Here is a 15,711-nt window from a genome sequence, read left to right on the forward strand (position 1 = left end):
TAGCTTTCTACGCTTTCTGAAGCATGTCATGCCCTTTCCAGGGTGAGACCTTTGAAAGAACACGGTTACCACTCTGGAACTCCAAAGGTTTTGTCTCTTATCGGCGTAGCCCTTTCGTCTATCTCTGGATGTTTATAAACGCCCACGGATTCGTACGATCTTTTCAGTCGTCTCTCGGATGATTTCAGGACTTGCGAGAGTGCTGTCGAGGATTTGACTCTTGACTAGTTGCGTGTCGCCCACCTCATCCCAGCACAGAGGGGATCTGTACCTACGGCCATAGAGGGCTTCGAACGGCGCAGCCTTGATGCTGGTAAGGTCACCGTTGATGTAAGAAAGTTCAACTAAGGGTAGATGAGTGTCCCATGATGTGCCCTAGTTGATGACGCAGTCCCTCTCTTCCAATGTCTGTATTGTCCTCTCACTCTATCCATCTGTCAGTGGATGATAAGTCGTGCTCATATTCAACTTAGTCCCAAAAGCCTTCTGCAGTGATTGTCAGATTCTCGAAGTAAACCTGCTAACCCGGTCGGAGATAATGGATACAGGTACCCCATAAAAACGGATTATTTCTCGAAGGTACACTCAGGTGAGTCTCTCCATTTTGAATCCGGACTCTCGTTGGATATTTCAGCGGATCTTCACTGTTGTATCCGCTGGTTCTGATTCATACCCTTCGCATGAGTTCTTTCGGGTTTCGAAGAGAGATGAATCTTCAAAGTTCGCATCTAGTTTGCCATTACGAGTGACGAGAGTTTTGCGATCGAACGATTTAAGACAAAAGGGTCTCTTTGGGGACAAACGGGTTTGGTATAACATAGTCTCAGTCGTAGAATTGCACGTTAAGTTAGTCCGGAAGAATCGTTTTGTTAGCACATTGGTGCCCCTGGGTGAATGTCTCTGGTATTTTCTGTGTTTGATTCGAAATTGACAGGTACTACTAATACAAGGGTTCTAATGCCTTGAAACTATGAACTTTTTATAAAAAGGTTCTTACTAGATCTCTCTATAATCGCTTGGTGTATACAAGTCATGTATAACTACAACTGACTCTAACGTATACACTAAGCTATCATAATTTACTCATTAGAGCTTCAAATTTTATAGGAATGTCGAGATTTAATTTGGACAAGAAAGTAATCACAATCATGAACAATTAATGGGGTTTTTCGAAAGCGTACCAAAATATAGCAGAGTTCCTTGATGCTTTCTCATTCTCTGAGGTCAGGTTCCTCCTGCTTCCCCGTTGTTCTTCTCTGTTGGGCAGTCTCTTTTGAAATGTCCTACTCCACCACAGAAGTGACATGTTGGACTAGCCCCAACTTTGGTAGTCGAAGTGATGAACTCGACTGGGGTCCTACAGCTGCGGGCGGTGTGTCCCTTCCTGTTGCATCTAGTGTAATGCGGCACTTGGCAGACTCCATAATGATGGTAGTTGCATTTGCTGCAGTGCGGGAGTTTTCCCGAGTAGGGTGTAGTTGGTGTTGGAACAGCAGGGCTGACTGGGGTATTGACTGCCCCAGTTCGTTGCCTTTCAGTAGGTCTTTGGGTTGAACAACTCCCTTTTTCATTCTTGAACTTTCGTTTCAGGATGTTAGGCTTGAGATCAGGTGTGTCCTTTCTAGTGGGCACTTGTTGCTGAATTTGGTTATTACCAAGATTTGGATTGTGATTAACAATTCCACCCACATTTGTGTGTTAAGGACAGCTAAGGCGGCTGCTACGGTTGCTGTGACAGTAGCTTGGAACATAGTTGAATCCATCTGAAGGATTGGTGTCTTACTGTTGGGTTGGTTACGTTTCTTTGGAGGCATGATCTGCTACATGTCAAGAAAAGAAGCTTGCGAGCAACAATGGTTGCCTCTGGATGTATCCTAAATGTTTATATATGTGCATTAACGTTTCCCATTTTGCTATCTGGTTCTCATTGATTCGGCCCACATCCCCATGATGTGGTCCTAGAAAGAATAGAAGTAACTTTCTAGAATAGTTAAAGACCGAGTGTCATCCGAACTAAGTTACCTTCGATTGGTGGATATCGATTTCCAACTTTCGAAAAGATTTGAACACAATAAAGTTCGCATACAATAAGCTTACGAACTCTTTGCTGCTCAGCTCATTGATCTGGCTGGATAACTCTTACATTTTCGTCGGCGCTAGACGATATGGAGACTTAGCTATTAAGTCGATAAAAATCTCGACTTGGCATTCGGGAGGAATCCCTGGAATGTCTTCGGGGAAGATATCAAGAAGGTTGCAGACTTCGGAGGTGCTCTCGAGGTCTTTAACTACTTGGGTTTGGTTAACAATATGAGCCAGGAACGCATGGCATACCTTCCGCCGATACTTCCGGCGTTAGACGCATGAAACGATAAGAAGGTTCAAACTAAGTTTACCACTAAAAACAGTGGGAGCTTCGTCAGAGGAAAGATTGAGATGAATAGCCTTCCCGAACTAAAGGGTATCAGTACGATTGGTCTCAACCATCTCATACCGATTATGACATCGAAGCTTTTTATGGAAACTGTCATGAAATCGATGGGGGAAAGGAATGATCATCTAGGGTAAGAGTACATCTTACGATATATGCTTTGAAGACGAAACAGTGGTACGACTTTGATAAAGTTGCTTAGTTTGCATGCTACCGGTCTAAGGTATACTTTTGACAAAGATAATCTTTAACTGAAATAGGATTGTTGTCACTATTGTTGGTATTGAGATTACACAGAGTTCGGAAAATTTGACCTAGGAGTAGGTCTACAACATACCAACAGAGGAACAATTTGACAACATAAAGAACTAGCGAGTCAGTACTTGCAAGACTGGAATGCCTACAGGGAAAAGAGCTACTTAGAACATAGGTATGAAATCTATTCTTTAAACCAAAAGGAAGGACGAGTAGAATATTTCCTACTGGCGACGGGCACTCTTCAGATGGATCCTTAAGTTAGCCAGCTGGCGCTCCATGTCAAGCAGGCGGCTCTCGTATACTGACTGGTGTACTCGGAGCTCTATGACCTCAGATCGAGTTACAGCTAGCTCTCGCTGTAGAGCTTCATTGTCTCTCATAGTTCTCCCATGAGCCACTTCGAGATTGCGAATGCGGTTTGTGTTGGCATCCGAGTCTGCCTCAAGCTCCACAGTTCGCTGAATGGCCGCCACGTTTAGTTCAACATTGCAGGCCACTCGACGGACTATGATTGGAAGAGCTCTATCTGCGGAGCCTCCCTCGTTCTCATTGTAGAAGCGGCGATCCCCATTGTACGGGCGGGGTTGGCCTTGTTCGTGACTCCACCTATCCAGGCTTCCGACCGACATAGGCATTGGGCCTTCGAATACAAGCTGGGGGTTGGGATTTGGTATCGGGGCCACTTGAGGTAGGTTCTCGACTTCAGACTCTGATTCGGCCTCTTCGGGGAATTGTTCTACGAAGTCATCGTCCAAGGGAATTTCATGATTTTATTCTGACGCTGGCTCGAGCCATCCATCATTTCCTTGGTTGGGAAAGTACGGGTCGCCAGGGAGATGGAAATCCGGCCATGCTATCTCCGCAAGATAGTGGTAAAGGGATAGTTATTAGGCATCAAATCTAATAATACTTCCAATGTATGATAGTTACATGATTGATTCTTGAAGAATGGATTTTTGGGTAAGTTTCTGGTTTGGTTGTTATAGCACCTTAAAATACTCCTATAGTATTTTAACCCTTATGTTTGGTTCTAGAACTCTTCTGGTATCTAGGTAAGTTTTAGGCTTTCTGCAACACCACAGTCACTCCCAAGTACATGTTGGTCATGTCTCGAATGAATATAGTTGATCAGGCTATATTGACCCTAGACATGATTACATAATTGCCCAGCTTTAACCGCGATGTCCAACATCCAAATACTTTTGTTTTGTTCTACTTATGACACTGATTCAGGTACTTAGGTATACTTGTATACATTTTATAAAAATACTTATATTTTGAAAGTATACTTTTAGTTTAGAGCACTTAGGCCCCTTAGTGTTTATAGTTGTATACCATGTATGGTTCGGTATACTTAGTTCACTATAAACAATAGCTCTGATACCAATCTGTCACACCCCCAAAATCGGAACGGCGGAAACGTTCGGGGGTGGAGGACGTCATGCGTAGTATCACAACAATTGTATCATAGAAAGCATAGTAAACACAACCAAACATTGAATACATATATGAAAAAGGTTTACATTGTCTTAATACATAGTTTTGTTTATATCAAAAGTAAAATAGAAAGACGTGACTCTAACGCTCTGACTTCTCCAAACTCCTGGAAGTACCTGTCTACTAATTCCCTGAGAATACAAGTAGTTTTGAAAGAGTATCAGCATAAAGCTGGTGAGTTCATAAGCATTTAGTTTTAGAGAAACATGTTCTTTGATACTTTTGAAAAGTGTTCTTCAAGAAAATCCTTTATTTTCTTATGAAAAGCATGATTAAAACCCATTCCTTCCATGACTTCCAGGTTCATACTAGTTACGCATAAGCCAAGGAGTGATGGAATGAATATGAATATCCGTTAGTGATTGATAAACCATCAGTTTTTAGAAAATGTCGGTATTATCCTGGGAAAATCCTATATTTTCCCTAAAAACAGGTTATCCGTTCTAGAGTGAGAGGCACAAGTATTTACCATACTTACATCGTTATCGCATTTAACTTGTGAAAACCCTGATTACTATCAGTATATATGAAGTAGTTTTATTACTTTAAATAAAACCAATGAAGAGTGAAATCCTATAAACAAAGATTAGTTTATACTTATTTGTGAGTCGTATAACCATGCTTGATATGACCTAGAGACCTTTTCAACGTTCTTCAGGCGTTAGTTAAATGACATTTGTCACCCCAAGCATGCCTGCCTAACCGTAGCTAGCAGTTCAGGTGTGGGGTTGTCAGTCCCGAATAGATCTATTCACAAATATCACGCTCTCCCTCCAGGAGACTCTAGTTATACTAGGAAAGGATTTAGCCCTGTACACCTAACGGTACAGTTTCGAAGTAGAGCCTCACAATTCTGTATAATCTAGTTTACGTGCTAAAAACAATATACAATAATAATTATCCTTAAATAATTATATATTATACTCCTGAGAAAATATATACCATAAACTAAATCTGCCATAGTTTATATATATTCACTCATGCATGAAATCTGAATTGGTAAAAGCTGCCTAGTGAGTTATCCCAAACTATACCCATTATAGTTTATTTGAAATGATACGGAAAATGCTTTGTAGAAACCTTTCTGAAAACTATGAAGTTAGATTTCCAAAATAAAAACTTCCCTTATGCTCAACATAGTACAAAAGGGATAAAATATCTAAATATTTTATTAAACATGGAAATCGTTGGACTGTATTAATAAGTTTAAAACTTAATAAAATACTTTGAGTTTGGCTTGTATTCCCCCTGAAAACATTAAAAATCGTAAAAGCGTAGGGGTATGAACTCACCTCGAGCAAGTGGTTTGATTGAAGGATCGATACAGAGGTTGAGTGTCAAGTGAAACCTTGAACACGAATGGATCCTATTCAACATGCAATGACACATATAGGAGTCAAATGAAGGTATTTCACTACTACATATGATGGGGAACCACTCTAGGGACTTGGAACCACTTACACTAAGTGTTAGAACCCTATATGATTGAGTGAGGGAGGTGTATGGCCACCTTCTAGGTGTGTGCGGCCATGGGTGTGCGGCCATACACTCATGATGGAAGGTGTCTTTGAGGTGTTTTCAAGGTTCATCCTTGCATCCATGAAGTGTTCTAGGTCCATACTTAGTTGTAGTGCAAGTTTGAGGTCAATGAAGGTCATAGGAATGGGTTTGCGGCCCTAAGGTGCGTGTGTGTGGTCGCACAAAGGAGTATGCTGCCGTACATAGGTGTGTGTGATCGTACATAAGGGTGTGCGGCCATACACCCGTCATGTTTGTGTCCAAAATGCCGACTTTAAGGTGCAGCAAGGCTAGGGTCATGTCCAACTCGAAGATAGGGGTCAAACTCTCACTTTGGAGGGTCTTTTAGGACTGTGCGGCCGCACTCTCTTCTAAACATGAGGAACATGACGAATATTGCAGACTTAAGGCTTAGATAGAGTGGTCTTTCATGGTTAGCAAGTCAGAGGATGAATTACTCACGTTCTTGAAGCTTTGGAGGGTTCACGGTTGAAGAAGCTTGAGAGAAATGGTGTTGTGTGCGGCCAAGGAGTGAAAGGAATGAAAGGAAAGGGGTCTACCCTTTATATAAGAGTGGGTGTGCTGCCATAAGGGGGGTGTACGGCCGCACACCCATGTGTACGGCCGTACACTCCTCCTAAAGGAGTGTATGGCCCGGTTTTGTTACTATATGACTTGCTGACTCATTCCTAACCTCAACCTTGGTTGTACTCAAGCTTAGAACGCTTATACGAACCCTTAAACAGTGTTAAAAGATAACGGACACAGGTTTAACATTGGTTGAGTTGACTAGATATACAAGATGGCAGTTCCGGGTTATCACATAAGGTGACTAGCCGGATGACAACGATGACATAACTCTACCTCCATGGTGCATTCCTGGCGAAGGTGGCCCTTCAATCCGTACCTACCACATTTGGACTTGAAGCGCACATACTCATGGGTTGCTCCACCCTTAGCATAAATGTTGTGGCCTTGATGGCCTCCATCACTAAGCATCGAAACATCAAGAAGCTTAGATGTTGTTAGTAGAGTCGGACCATTAGTACACTTCCTTTTTCCCGTTTGCCTCTCCAAACCATGCTCCCACTCCCAAGTCACCCCGATAATCCCAACAGTAGCCTGAATGGCTGAAAATTGATCCTCGAACTTGGCGACCAACCTACTAGAGATATGACCAATAATACCAGGCAATTCTTCTTGTAAGGTCCAAGAAACCTCAGCGAAAATCTAATTGCGGAATCAATCTCCTTCAAGGCATGATACATACCCCACCTTCAATCCCTCGAAGCGAGAACTATCATAGGATCCTCCTCCCCAAAGAACTATGGGGCTCCACGAGCCTCGAACTCCAGATGACAGAGAGTTTGATCTCCCAAATGCCCTATTGTAGTCTCGGCCCGAAAATCCCCAAGGCACTCATCCAAGAGCTCCATGATCCCTACCTTGATGGTACCAAACATCACAGGAATCACATCCAAAATTCCGCGAGTGATCTTCGACATAACAAACTCGCGTATCCTCTCATCAATCGGCTCAACACCCGAGCCTGAACCTAGACCAGAACCTCCGACACGATTTCTCATCACCATATTAAAAAGCAACCACACAAATAATTATAACATACCTATAACATCCCAATTTTCAAGACCAAAAATTTCATTTTAATTAAGTAATCTATAAAATAGTTAACCAAAATATATCCATTGTTCATCAATCCACAAAGCCATAATACAGTATCTCAAAATCAAATCACCAAAAGTAATGAAAACCAGAGTACAATCCCAGAAGTCTCATAGTGCGGAATCCAGAGTGTGTGTGATGTGCTGCTACCGCGTCGGCTCTTTCCCCTTCGCTGAAGAGGTACCTGAAACCAAAACTGTAAAGCGTATGCACAGAGCTTAGTGATTTCCCCCATCATACCACATACCATATAATGCCTATCCCTCGGTATCTTTCAACTGGTATCTGTCTGGTATAACTGGGAGCTGGGCTCCCCTTCGGTATCTTCCAACCGATAACCGGGAACTAACCTCCCCTTCGGTATCTTTCAATTGGTAACTGGGAGCTAACCTCCCCTTCGGTATCTTTCAACCGGTAACCGGGAGCTAACCTCCCCTTCGGTATCTTTCAACCGGTAACCGGGAGCTAACCTCCCCTTCGGTATCTTTCAACCGGTAACTGCCTTCGGTATCTTTCAACCGGTAACTGCCTTCGGTATCTTTCAACCGGTAACCGGGGACTATTTCACCCCTACCACTATCGCATAATAACATATCATATTCATACTGCTAGGCATGCATGGGTACTATCTTCCCCCTTTGGTATCTTTCAACCGGTAACTAGGGGGCATATCACCCCTACCGCTACTAACACATATGTCATAGCATCCTAGCACCTAAAGCATATCAAATAGCAACACCAGATAATTATCACAAAGACAATCATCTAACAACCAATTCCTACTAGTGGATCGGCATTGTGGCCGTAGACCCACTCCTACTGGAAGGTAACTCACCTCGATGTCGTGTAGTGTCTGAACTATCCTCGGTGTGAAGGTCGGCTCTCCTCAACCCCTCAATCCCTACACGACAACCCTCAAGTCATCAAACAGAACAACCAACCCTAACCAGGGTCAATACTAAAACCAAGCAAGATCACCATTGGTCAAAGTCAACACTCAGTTGACCTGACTCGCCGAGTTGGTCTACCAACTCGTCGAGTCCATGTTCCACTAACCCGATCCAACCCCGACTCTACTCGTCGAGTCTAGCAAGAACTCGACGGGTCCTCCTTCATTCAAACCATCGAGACCATCTTCATCCGACTAGCCGAGTTCATCCTGGAACTCGTCGAGTTCATCTTCCTCCAAAGGATGTGTCCAGTCTATGACTCGCCGAGTTGTATGAACAACTCGTCGAGTCCATCTTCAAAGATTGGGAGATTGCCTTGGTCTTTCCGAGTCTTTTCATCCACTCGTCGAGTCCCATGATTCCCAGGCCCTTTTTTTTGCGTCTAAACAACTAAGGGACTTCCTTCCGTAACAACTGGTCCATCCACAGAAAGGATTTGGTGGTTAAAACACACCGACTCGCCGAGTCCCAAAAACAACTCGTCGAGTCCATCCATGACCATTACTATCCAGTCAATTTAAATGGGTCTTAACACCTCAAAACCATTAATCTGGCCCCCTAATGTCCATTTCATATGTAAAGCTCCAAACTTGGTGCTCATGCATGGGGGATTTGGCTCAAAAAGCCATAAAAAGTGCTCTACAAGAGGCATGGGGCTCTCATGGGCATAAAGTTGGCACCTTTATGCCATGAGACCCCTCCAATGACTTAGATCTGAAGTCAAGACTCCATGAAACACTCCACAAATCCGAAAATGGCTTGGAAAACCCTAAATGCACCCAAAATCTAAGCCCTAAGGATGAATAGCCATAAAGAAGACCAAGACAAGGGCATTTCACCTTGATTGAGCTGAAAATGGAACAAGATCCCTGAATCTCTAAGCCCCAACTCGAACTCTCAAGCTTCCTTCTTCTTCTCCAAGCTATACAAACCACCAAATGTACCAAAATGGCCTTAGAACACACAAAAAGGGCTAGGGTTTCGATATACAGTCTTGAGAGAGTGATAGGGATGATGGAGGATGAGATAAGATGTTTAAATAGGGTGTAAACCCTCAAATTTAGGGTTTCACTCAAACAGCACCTACTCGCCGAGTCAGTCTCCCGACTCGTCGAGTAGGTCACTTAAACTGCCTGCGGATCTCGTCCGTACTCGACGAGTTGGGCCTCCAACTCGTCGAGTCCCAGAAAAATACAAAAACACTTGAATTAAAAGCATACTAGGACTCGGGTGCTACAACTCTCCCCCACTTATTTTAGACTTCGTCCTCAAAGTCTGCTGCTCGGTCCTGAAACAGCTCGAGGTAATGCTCCCTCATCTCGTCCTCTGGCTCCCAGGTCCATTCCGAGCCCTTTCGGTGCTGTCACTGCACCTTTGCCAGCTCCACCCTCTTGTTCCTTAGATCCCTTGTCTTCCTGTCAAGGATTGCCACTGGACGCTCGATGTAGTTCAGGCTATCATCAACCTGAATATCCTCCGAAGGTACCACCGCCGAATCGTCCACCAGACACTTCTGCAACTGGGAGACGTGAAAAGTGCTATGAATCTGACTGAGTTCGGCTGGCAGATCCAGCCTATATGCCACCTTGCCCACCCGGGCTACAACCCTGAAGGGTCCAATTGTTGGGTCTAAAATTATGGTTTATACTTTACTTTTCTAGGAAAATGTATTTGTGTGTCTTGGACCGTAAACAGCTTGGTGTTTACGACCGTATACGTGTTTACGGTTGTCTTTTCGGTCGTGAACCTATTCACGGCCCATGTATCATATATATATGGTGAGGAGTGCATGTGGGTGAATAGTTGAGAGGAGCTTAAGTGTGTGTATTTTAAGGTGTGAAGAATATAGAGATAAGTGTTAGTGTGTGTGAATCTCTTGTATCTGGATCTACATTATTATCAATTCATACAAAGATTCATCATATTCTTCTTCTCCTTATTCTTCTATTGATCTGGCATCATCCGTTTGATTGGGATTCCGCACCATCAAACGGATCTGATTGATACACAAGCAGTTTGGGGACTTACAATTGGTATCAAAGCTTGGATTGTATCAATCATTTTTGTCATATCTGGAGCTTGTTTGATCTTATTTTTGAAGAATTTCTGCGTTTTTGGATAGATCTTGGCAAGATAAGGGGGGTTTGTTCTTCGTGTTTTTGATAAAAACGAGTTTTTGATCGAGTTTTGGAGCAAAAAGGGTGAAAAACGCTGTTTTTGGTCGTAACCAGCGAGGGGGTGGCGGCGTGTACGGTCAGCAGCTAGGGTTTCCGAAGTTTACGGCCCGGAGTTTACGGCCTCGGAGTTTACGGTCCGAGATTACGGCCCTCGGTTTGCGGTCTGAGGTTTACGGTCAGCATCGCACGTGTACGGTCCGGAGTTTACGGCTCAGCAGTTTGCGGCTCGGTCTCGCACGTTTACGGTCAAAGTTTGCGGTCCTCGTCCTTGCATCGCATCTCGTCCTCGCATAGGGTCCAAAGTTCGCATCCTTGCACAACGTCTTATTAAAAAAAAAGGGGAAGCGATTTTGCATTTGCCAAGAATCGAACCCGGAACATCCGCCTCCTTTCCCCTCCGCCTTACCAGTTGAACCAACCTGTCACATGCTATAATCCTTCGAAACTTAATTGAAAAGGTTTCCTTTCTCGGTCCATATTTTCGCAAAATTGACACTTTTAGACAAAATCAATTTTCTTTTAATTTTAAATTCCATTTTCAACCCAAAATTTTAGCTTTTAATTTTTGGCTTTTAATTTTGATTTTTTTACTTAAAATTTGACTTTGACTTCCAAGTTTGACCTTTGACTTTAAACTTTGACTTTTTCGTTTAACTTTTAATTTTTCAAATTTAGCTTTTCGGTTTGACTTTTAAGTTTGACTTTCAAGTTTGGCTTTTAAGTTTGACTTTTTAAATTTGACTTTTAAGGTTGACTTTTGAGTTTTTAGTCAAAGGGAATTTTTGGTAAACAATGAGTTCCTCAAACATTCCGGTTAGTGAAAATGGTTGTTCTCAATCTTGCATTAAAACTGTCAAATTTTTGCGTGATCGAATCGAGTTGATTAAGAGAGAAAATGAGGATCTAAAATATGAAAGGTACATTATTAGGAAAGAACAAAAACCTTTAAAAGAAAAATTAGAAGCCAAAACTAAGGACTTCAGGAAATTGCAAGAAGATTACAGCAACAAGTGTGTAAACTATGATCATATTAAAAGCAAACTTGCTGCTGTAACTGAAGAACTTGACACTTTGAAAATTAAGTGTGGAAAACAGATGTTAGTTTCAAAAATTATACTGCGTCAAGTAAGACAGTCGAGTCCTTAGTTGAAAAACAATTGAGTTTTAAAGATAATCAAACCAAGGGTTTAGGATATGAGAGTGTCCCTCCTCCATTTAACCATTCGTATTATGTTAATCCCTTGACTCAGGAAGAGATTGACCGAGAACCATTTATGGTATACGGTAAACCAGCTGCTGAACAGGCAACTGAGGGTGTTGAGATAAAAGATACTAATGATTCTACTTCCTGCGCATGTAAAGCAGTAGAGGATGAGGACAAGGAGAAAAATATTGAACAAACAAACGACCCCTTGAACTCTAAATGTTTCTTCTAACTCAGTTACTTCTGACAAACCTGCGGTTGAGAAATACAAACCACCAATTCCAGTGAAACAGAGTGCCTGTTGCAAGTGTGCATGTGGAAACAACCAGCGACAAGGCATGGACACGCCACCAGGGGCAGGAAGAAACAACTTCCCAGTGAAGAAAAAGACATGTTTTCACTGTGGAACACCTGGACACATTGCCCGAAACTGTCCAAATCGCGCATACGTGCCTTACTATGCACAAGGGTGGCAGAACGCACCAAGAGGGAGATTTTCCAAAAGAAACCCCTCAAGGTCACGGTCAGACATTGGTGACTGGAATGCCAAGAAGGCCAAGAATCCAACTCCCAAGAACAAGAAGGGAATATCGACCCAGAAGTCAAGTTCAAGAGATGCTCCTATGATGCCAAGACCGGTTAGGTCAAAGTCATCTCGACAACCGACTTCCAGTTCAAAAGCAAGTACTGAGGCACCTATCAGATCGAAAAAGAAATGGGTTAAACCCAACTACAGATGGGTACCAAAGGTTAAAATCTCCCAAATCACCCAATGACTATAATATTTCTACATCTTCTGTTTGTGATAAACAGGATATGTCATGGGAGAGGGTACCTTGCAAAGATGACAAAGGTCGACCCAGTTTCAAAATGGACTGGGTTCCAAAGACCAACTGATCCCACTATGTGCTGGAGCAGCTATGGAGGCATATCATCAGACTTCGGTTTGTTGATAGTGGCTGTTCCATGCACATGATAGGAGGCATCTCTCAACTGTAAAACACTCAGAACATTGTTTGAGAGTATGTGTCCTTTGCGGGAAAGGAAGAAAGGAAGGGATCACTCATGGGGTCAGTGCTTAATGACATGAAGAATTTTCGGATCTGTTCTGAGATTATACGTGCTGTTCTCAGACCTTCTGGATGCAGATTCAATCGGTGACTTATGGTTTGATTTTTCTTCTCGATACTCCTGAGTTTATCTTACATTGATTCATTTCAAAGACAATTTTCTTTAATTTCCTTATATGTCTTTCTTTAGTAGGTATTGTTTTGGGAAGTGATATAAAGTCTAGTGCTAAAGGGCAATCTGAAATTCGTGTAATGCACGAAAGCCGAATTGTCTAGACTTTGTATTCAATGTGCTGGTTGGCACAAAGGATTCTAAAGGACTAGACATTGATTTACCATGAAAGGACTAGATAATATAGACTTAGATAGTTTCATTTGGACTGACCATACGACGCTCGGGTAGATTGAGCAGTGAGATAAACATGGGAAATTACGAGATAAACTAAAAGTTAATTATCTAGAACTGTGGCTCAACATTTCCTTGATGTATGGACTCATGTCCTTAATTCCGGTATTGATAGGGCAACTGGGGGGTTCTGATAAAGTAGGTTTGTAGGAAATTATTTTCTTGCTTTCTATCTATCAGTCATATGTTGTTTCCTCTGCGTGATTGGAACATATCCGACCTGGATTGCAACATATGCAACTCTAATTCTACGCACCTCCTTATCTATGAAATTCTTTCTATCTGTTAGCCATATGCTGTCCCCTCTGCGTGATCGGAAGATCCGACCTGGGACACAGCATATGCAACATTCTACCTCTCAATCCCTCTATCTATGTTAGTCATATGTTGTTCCCCATGTGTGATTGGAAGACATCCGACCTGGGATACAACATATGCACTTCTATATCTAACCTCTTTATTAATGATTGAATACTCACCTAAAGTAAGGAGTTCTTTGGAAGTTCTTGATTACCGGGGTATATCGGGAAGTGGTAAACACGTTCTAGTACATCCAAAATTGAACCATTTAATAGGTTGTCTGTAGATCTTGCTGCTTAATTTAAGTGGACAACAATATCCTTGGTCGTCGTCAGCTAAATGTCCATTTAGGAATATATATCACAATGACTTGTCACTTATAATCCGTCCAAAATTGTCAACATCCTTTGTGTTTAAGTGGACCACAATACCGGTGATTGACCAGATCTAGACATGCAGGCGTGTGCTGATAAACGATATTGGATTGCTTCACAACTTTGATCCCAAATGTTTTTGTTTTTGTTAAATTTGTTCATAGTTTTCCTCTATGCACAAATTTAGGGGGAGAACTAAAAAAAATTCAGAAATCAAACAAAAATCAAAAAATTAAAAATCCAAAAATAGTGTTGTTTCTGTTTTTATTTTTCATGTTCAGAAAAATCAAAAATCCAAAAATATTTTTGGTTCCGTTTAGTGTGCTAAATTTTCTTTTAGTTTTGTTTTGTCTTGAAAAGTGAATTCAGTTGTAGATGAGACTCATGGAGACTGAATCGAAAATTTCCAAGCCAAGACTTCATCCGTGAGTGTCGAAGAATTTTCATTCAAAAGAGCAAGAAATGAAGATTATTCTTTCAACATTCAATCCTTCAACCCCAGAAGCAAGGTGAAGCTGACTTGAAGATTATGTGACAAATTGCATTGAATCCTCATCAATCGATTTGCTGCTATTCTTGAACCTGCTGAAGTGATCCAGAAGTTTCATTCTCTATTCTCTCTGAAGATCCTCAAGCTGAAAGCACTATCTTTCAAGAATCTTATCAAGAAGCCTCCTCACCCAACGTGCGTTCAATGCCAAATTTTTGAAGAAATGCCCAACTGCTCAAGATGAAGTCATTCATTGAAGATTCATCAAGTTCATCTTGAAGCTGTGAAGAAAAATTGAAGATTAATGCTGAAGCCAAGCTCCCGATGAAGATTAACAAGAAAGGCCAGCTACCTTTTTAGGGGGAGTTTATTGGGTCAGTTAGAAAAGAAAGCTATAAACCAAGGGGGAGATTGTTGGGTCTAAAATTATGGTTTATACTTTACTTTTCTAGGAAAATGTATTTGTGTGTCTTGGACCATAAACAGCTTGGTGTTTACGGCCGTATTTGTGTTTACGGTCGTGAACAGGTTTACGATCGTGAACCTGTTCACGGCCCATGTATCATATATATATATATATATATATATATATATATATATATATATATATATATATATATATATATATATATATATATATATGGTGAGGAGTGCATGTGGGTGAATAGTTGAGAGGAGCTTAAGTGTGTGTATTCTAAGGTGTGAGAGAATATAGAGAGAAGTGTTAGTGTGTGTGAATCTCTTGTATCTGGATCTACATTATTATCAATTCATACAAAGATTCATCATATTCTTCTTCTCCTTCTTCTTCTATTGATCTGGCATCATCCGTTTGATTGGGATTCCGCACCATCAAACGGATCTGATTGATACACAAGCAGTTTGGGGACTTACACCAATATACCTCGGGCCCAGCTTGTCCCGCTTCCTGAATCGAATGACGCCCTTCCAAGGCGACACTTTCAGGAGCACCATGTCCCCGACCTGGAACTCCTGGTCCGATCGACGCTTGTCGGCATAACTTTTCTGTCGACTCTGAGCGGTCTGAAGCCTACTCCAAACCTGTTGGATCCTCTCCATAGTCTTGAGTACCACCTCGGTACTCCCCATGACCCTCTGTCCGACTTCGCCCCAAAATATCGGGGTCCTGCACTTCCTCCCGTACAGCATCTCGAAGGGAGGACGATCGATGCTCGCGTGATAGCTGTTGTTGTAGGAGAACTCAGCTAATGGAAGGTAGGTATCCCAGCTACCCCCGAAGTCTAGAACGCAGGCCCGCAACATATCCTCCAAATTCTGGATGGTCTGCTCACTCTGACCATCCGTCTGCGGGTGGAACGTTGTGCTGAAATG

Source organism: Lactuca virosa, chromosome 1 (genome assembly GCF_052849685.1).
Source record: "Lactuca virosa cultivar CGN04683 chromosome 1, Lactuca_virosa_CGN04683_v6, whole genome shotgun sequence".
Taxonomy (NCBI): Eukaryota; Viridiplantae; Streptophyta; class Magnoliopsida; order Asterales; family Asteraceae; genus Lactuca; species Lactuca virosa.